Source organism: Cervus elaphus, chromosome 11 (assembly GCF_910594005.1).
Source record: "Cervus elaphus chromosome 11, mCerEla1.1, whole genome shotgun sequence".
Lineage (NCBI taxonomy): Eukaryota > Metazoa > Chordata > Mammalia > Artiodactyla > Cervidae > Cervus > Cervus elaphus.
In genome coordinates this window covers 43,475,917-43,481,916 of record NC_057825.1, presented here as the reverse complement: position 1 = coordinate 43,481,916, position 6,000 = coordinate 43,475,917, and the positions used below count along the sequence as shown (strand labels likewise).

The window sequence follows — 6,000 nt, the reverse complement described above, 5'->3', positions numbered from 1 at the left end:
TGATCCCACAGGACTGAATTTTATTATCCCAACTTCAGGCTGGAAATACTTTAGTCCTGTGTGCTAATGACTGATTCTCCCAGAGTGTGGCCACCTGGCTGCCAGGGCTTTTTGAGGTTCCTGCCATAGCCAAGTTGCTCATTGTTGCCTATTTTTCACTTCCTTCTGTTTCTACTCCACTGCTTTCATCCATGAACACCATGAGCGCGCTTGTGGAGTGTGTTGGAACCTCACCATGAATCCTACTCCACACAAACAGCCTATTGTCTCGTCTCCATGTTCCACAGGTGTTCTCTGCCAGAGAAACAAGGAAATCAAGCTTGGAAACTTGTCAAATTTCTGCTGATAGAGCCTAACAAATCAACCAAAGAAAGGAGGCATAGATAGTCACAGTGCAGGTGCTTTTTGTAAAAAGAGTTTAGGAAGTTTATTTCATTTGATGAGACACTTGATTCAAAAAGAAACCATCTCCTGGAAAAGTCCAAACACATTTATTAAAATGGTGGGGCCTTATCTTGATTGTAGTGGAGGATGAGGCAACAAATAGGTGGCCGTTACTGGGCAAGAACAGAACACAAAATGAGATGCTGGGCACCTTGGTTCCTTTGCAGGGAGGCACTGGTTGTCACTGATCAGCTCTCCTTAGCAATCTGGGGTGGCCTCTCACTTCCTCTTCCACCTGTCCCAGGCCTCAAAATGTCAGGTTCGGTGTTCCCAGGAAAACTAAGAAGTCTAAAAAGGCTTAACACAAAAATAATGTGTCCACCAAAAGAAGCCAGTCCTTTTACAACAACCGGCAGAAAAGTTTTAGTTCACACAGTTCTGTTTTTTTTCTGGATTTGGCTTTAGCACAACTAAAAAAGTCACTCATAGCACCATCCCAAGAGAGCTGCTGCCTAAGCTAGAAGAAAATATAGATCTGCACTTTTAGAAAAATAAGATAAAAACTTGATTAAAAACTGTGAAATTACACTTTTTATTTATAGTGTAAATATACATTCATAAACAGGACTCGAGATTAAGGTTCCTACATTTCCCTTCCTGGCTGACAATGCCACAGATAGAGTAGGGATGGGATACTAGATTGCTTTATCACACACTCCACCCTCCTCCGATCCCACCCCAACCTTTCCAGGCAAACTGAGGAATTTGACTCTGTCATTCATTTCTCCTTTCCATCCTTCTCTCTTCCATACACTCCTGTCTCTTTCTTAGGTATCTTTACTTGTTTTGTGGGAGATTCAAATAGACCAGTTGTTTGTTTAGTTGCTAAGTTGTGTCCAATTCTTGTGATCCCGTGGACTGTAACCTGCCTGGCTTCTCAGTCCACGGGATTCTCCAGGCAAGAATACTGGAGTGGGTTGCCATTCCCTTCTCCAGGGAATCTTCCTGACTCAGGAATCAAACCCAGATTTCCTGCAGGTAGATTATTTACCAACTGAGCTACGAGGGACGCTCTAACAGACAGGAATTAAATCTAAATCTGATCTTGGTCTATCACCCATAAATCATTTCTGGTATAATTTTGAGGACGCTAATTGCTGTCTATAGTAATCCTCCTTTCCCAAAGTGTTAGGAAACTGCTGCCAGCATCCTTTCAGCCAGATCCTAATCATCTTAAAACTTAGCAGCTATTAGGTAATGTGCTCCAGGAAGTATGGGTCAGCAACAGATTTGGTTTTCTTTGGTACCAAGTAGATAAATGTCTCAAAAGCCACACCCACATAAACTCTTGGGAGGAAAGCTTCAAACTGGCTTCTCTGAACTCTACCCCTTCCCTTTGGAACTCCAGAAGATAAAACCATGAAGTCTGGCAGGATACAAACAGCAGTTAAAGCCTGCATAGTGCAGAGTAGCAAAAAAAGTCTAAACACGGCATGGATATGTACTTAAACTCAATCTAAGCAATCTGATTCTTCCACAAGGTTTAACTTTTAATTTAAAGAATACATGCTCTTTTATATACATTTTAAAAGTCCTTCTCTACCTACACTCACTCAAAAGCCCAGTGGTGTGCTTAAGCACTTTGGCTTTGTCAGGACTCCTTACAGTACCCACTCTAGTCAGTGTACCACGGTCTACGTGAGTAGCTCTCCTAGGAATTGTCCAGTGTGCAGCCGACATGACAGAACATGGAGCCCCTGGTTGGAGTTCTGCTATACTACTTACCAGCTGTGTGAACTCAGGGAAGCTGTTTCTTCTCTAAGTCTCATATTCCTCATCTGTAGAAAGGAGATGCTATTGGTACCTCCCTCTCAGGATTGCTGTGAGGATTAAATGAGGTCAATTAATTAAGGACATGGTAATAACTGTTTCCCTAGTAGCTCAGGTGGTAAAGAATGCAGGAGACCCAGGTATGATCCCTGGGTGGGGAAGATCCCCTGGAGAAGGGAATGGCAACCCAAAATCTAGTATTTTTGCCTGGAAAATTCCATGGACAGAGGAGCCTGGTGGGCTACAGTCTATGGGGTTGAAAAGAGCTGGACACAACTAAGCAACTAATACACAATAATTGTTAGGTATATTGATACAAATAACAAATGGGTACTGAATACCCTAAGGTCCCCATTCCTACGGTATTGAGTCACAGAGAACACATCTGTAAGAGCAGTAAATGAGCATAGGGCAGGAGCACATTGCTACACCCACAGCAACATAGCTTTTCAAGGCTCTAATTAATGTAATATTATGAATCTTGAAAGCTCTTTCAGGGTGCCAGGCTTTTCTGTTACCAGTCTACCCCCTTAGATCTGCAGCAGACCTGACATCACTATGTACCCATTGTTGTCTGACTTGCCTTGGCCCTGACCACCTAGCTCTTTTCCTTCAGCTCTTCCACTCTCCATGACTGTCCACCATGGAGATTTAGAGTTATTACCCAGGGAAGGTGGGATCCTGAAATCTAACATTGGGAGCTGCAAGTTCTATGATCGAGTATGCTGGGAAAGGTAGCTTCTGTTTTTTTTCCCCTCCCGTCCTTGAAATCCAGGTCTAGCTCCATGGGGAGAAGCTACAGAGGTAGCTTTTCAGTGAGATTCTACTGAAAACTGCAATGCAGCAGGAAAATTACAGGAACATGAGTGTCCAAAGATGAATATAAGGGAAGGGTGGAGAGAAGGTTGTATAAAAACAGGGAATAAGAACAAATGAGGTGGAGGAAAAAAGTGACGAGAGTCTCCAGTTGCTGGAGACTATGATGACATCTGCCCTTTATCAGCCTATGTCAAGATCTAGGATCTGGTCAGAAATGGTTTCTGGGTTTATTAATCACACTAACCTTTGTACTGAGTTAGCATTGTAAATAACAAGGGTCAGTGACCCCTTATTATCTAAAGTAATGGGGACAAATTTAAGGCACAAGTGTGAAATAGGAGAGAGAGAGGCAGAAAAAGGAAAAGACTGGAGAAAAGGAGGCAGGTAAAGGAAGGCTGAAAAAAGTTATTGCTCTTGAGGAACCACTTAACAGGCATAGTTGCCACTGCTATGCATAACATATTTTGCAGAGAAGGGAGCGAAAGAGGTGAAGCCTGTTGCACAGCCGGGATCCTTAATTCTGTCCCTGCTCAGGCCCAGCTTTGAGATTTTGAGAGACTAAAGTAGTGCTCAGAGTGCCCAGGGAGGCGGTTAGGATACTCTTCTGATTGTTGACGTGGTCCTCTCCTGTCCCTGTGACTGAGAATGTGTCTACCAGACCTCCAACTACTGGGAGTGTAAGTAGATGAACGGCCTAGCTCCTGTGCTCTGAAATCCGTCATATTTGTTCCAAGGCCAGGTTCACCACAGACTGCTCCTGTCAATGACAGAGTACAGCGGGGATGCTAGGGCAGGCCACTTCTGGGAAACACAGGAATCTTCTGGTGATTTTTTTTTTTTGGCTCTCCAATAGCCTTGCTGAGGCTTTCTTAGTTCATGGCAGTCTAAGATCTTCCATCCATCCTCCTCCCTTCTCTCTCTTCTTCCCTTGGTATCGGATTACTTGCTTCCTGAACTGATGGCTCTCCCAGCCTTGTTGGCCTCCCTGCTTATTTTCTTTCGCAGGTGGTCCCTCCTAATAAAATCCTTGCATATTTAATCTCAATTTGGTGCCTGCTTTCCATATAATCTTTCCACATAATCTCCAAGTGCTTTCCACATAATCTCCAAGTGCTTTCCACATAATCTCCAAGCACTAACAGAAATAGGAAGTCCTAGCTCTTACTACTCATCATGCACAATGCAAGGTCCTAAATCACTGCTTGTTCACTTCTACTTAAACAGTCTTCACTGTGTTACAGGTGTGATGTAAAAGCTTTGGTGGTTGCCAGGTCATTCCCATGCTCGAATGCAGCAGTTCTGGCTTTGTTTATGAGCATTCCCTTGGTCCATTTCTGTGGGAAAGTGGGATATTCCACTTTCTGGGTAAAAGGCTTGGTTTTATTCCTCTAATTCCATTATAAAGGAGTCAACAGCAGCATCAACTTATTTGATCTCAATATTATAGGTGTCTAACATGCAAGACATGGAGTACTTGTTCTCCATTTCTTCCCAACAGCCTTGACCTTCAATTGCCCCATCCAAGGGAAGAATCCTATTTGGAATGACACACCGGGCACCTTCTGTGTCTACCCACACCTGCAGATCCTGTATTGTATCATTACATCTACGAAAAGTCACAATAATTCCACAGCATTTCAACCCATAGAGACAAAACTGAGTTCTTTCTAAGGCCATGTTCTTAGTTTTTTCTGAGAAGCTTTACTTAATGAGCTTATAATTTATAGGTACAGTAGAGCATAGGAACATAATGAACATATATTTTGGGGGTGTTGGCATAGGAATATTTGGCAAAAGAAACATGCAAACCATAATATTTTCTCTTGTTTGAAAAAGTCTACCAAACTTGTAGCCTTCTAAACAAGAAGGCTTATTTGTATTTCCTTGAGCATCTAAGATTTTGTAGTTTGTTTTTTTATTGCAGTAAAACACACATAACATAAAATTTACCGTTTAAAACTAAACTTCAGTAACATTTGATACATTCACAATGTGTGCAACCATCACCAATATCTAGTTCCAGGACATTTTTATCACCCCAAAAGACAGCCCGATACCCATTAAGCAATCACTTTTTTCACCTCCCCATCACTCCAGTTCAGTTCACTTCAGTCGTTCAGTCATGTCTGACTCTTTGTAACCCCATGAACTGCAGCATGCCGGGCCTCCCTGTCCATCACCATCTCCCGGAGTTTACCCAAACTCATGTCCATTAAGTCAGTAATGTCATCCAACCATCTCATTCTCTGTTGTCCCCTTTCCCTCCTGCCTTCAATCTTGCCCAGCATTAGGGTCTTTTCCAATGAGTCAGCTCTTTGCATCCGATGGCCAAAGTATTGGAGTTTCAGTTTCAGCATCAGTGCTTCCAATGAATACTCAGGACCAATTTCCTTTAGGATGGACTGGTTGGATCTTCTTGCTGTCCAAGGGACTCTCAAGAGTCTTCTCTAATACCACAGCTCAAAAGCATAAATTCTTCGGAGATCAGCTTTCTTTATAGTCCAACTCTCACATCCATACATGACTACTGGATAAACCATAGCCTTGACTAGATGGACATTTTAGGCAAAGTAATGTCTCTGCTTTTTAATATGTTGCCTAGTTTGGTCATAACTTTCCCTCCAAGGAGTAAGCATCTTTTAATTTCATGGCTGCAGTCACTATCTGCAGTGATATTGGAGCCCCCCAAAATAAAGTCTCTCACTGTTTTCACTGTTTCCCCATCTATTTGCCATGAAGTAATGGGACCAGATACCATGTTCCTAGTTTTCATAATGTTGAGCTTTAAGCCAACTTTTTCACTCTCCTCTCTCACTTTCATCAAGAGGCTCTTTAGTTTTTCTTCACTTTCTGCCATTAGGGTGGTGTCATCTGCATATTTGAGGTTATTGATATTTCTCACAGCAATCTTGATTCCAGCTTGTGTCACCCCAAGGCAGTCACTAATCTGCTTTCTGTTTTTATAGA

General features: G+C 42.5%; 1 long non-coding RNA gene across 2 annotated transcripts in view; it reads right to left on the bottom strand.

Moving 5' to 3' along the window:
• Window positions 1-446: 446 nt before the first annotated feature.
• Window positions 447-6,000, bottom strand: part of LOC122703413 — a 115,603-nt gene continuing 110,049 nt past the window's right edge. For both annotated transcript variants that reach the window (XR_006343484.1, XR_006343485.1), the window contains exons 3-4: window positions 2,170-2,264; window positions 447-741 (exon numbers count right to left, since the gene is read on the bottom strand). This is a non-coding gene — a long non-coding RNA (uncharacterized LOC122703413). The remainder of the gene's footprint in view (window positions 742-2,169; window positions 2,265-6,000) is intronic.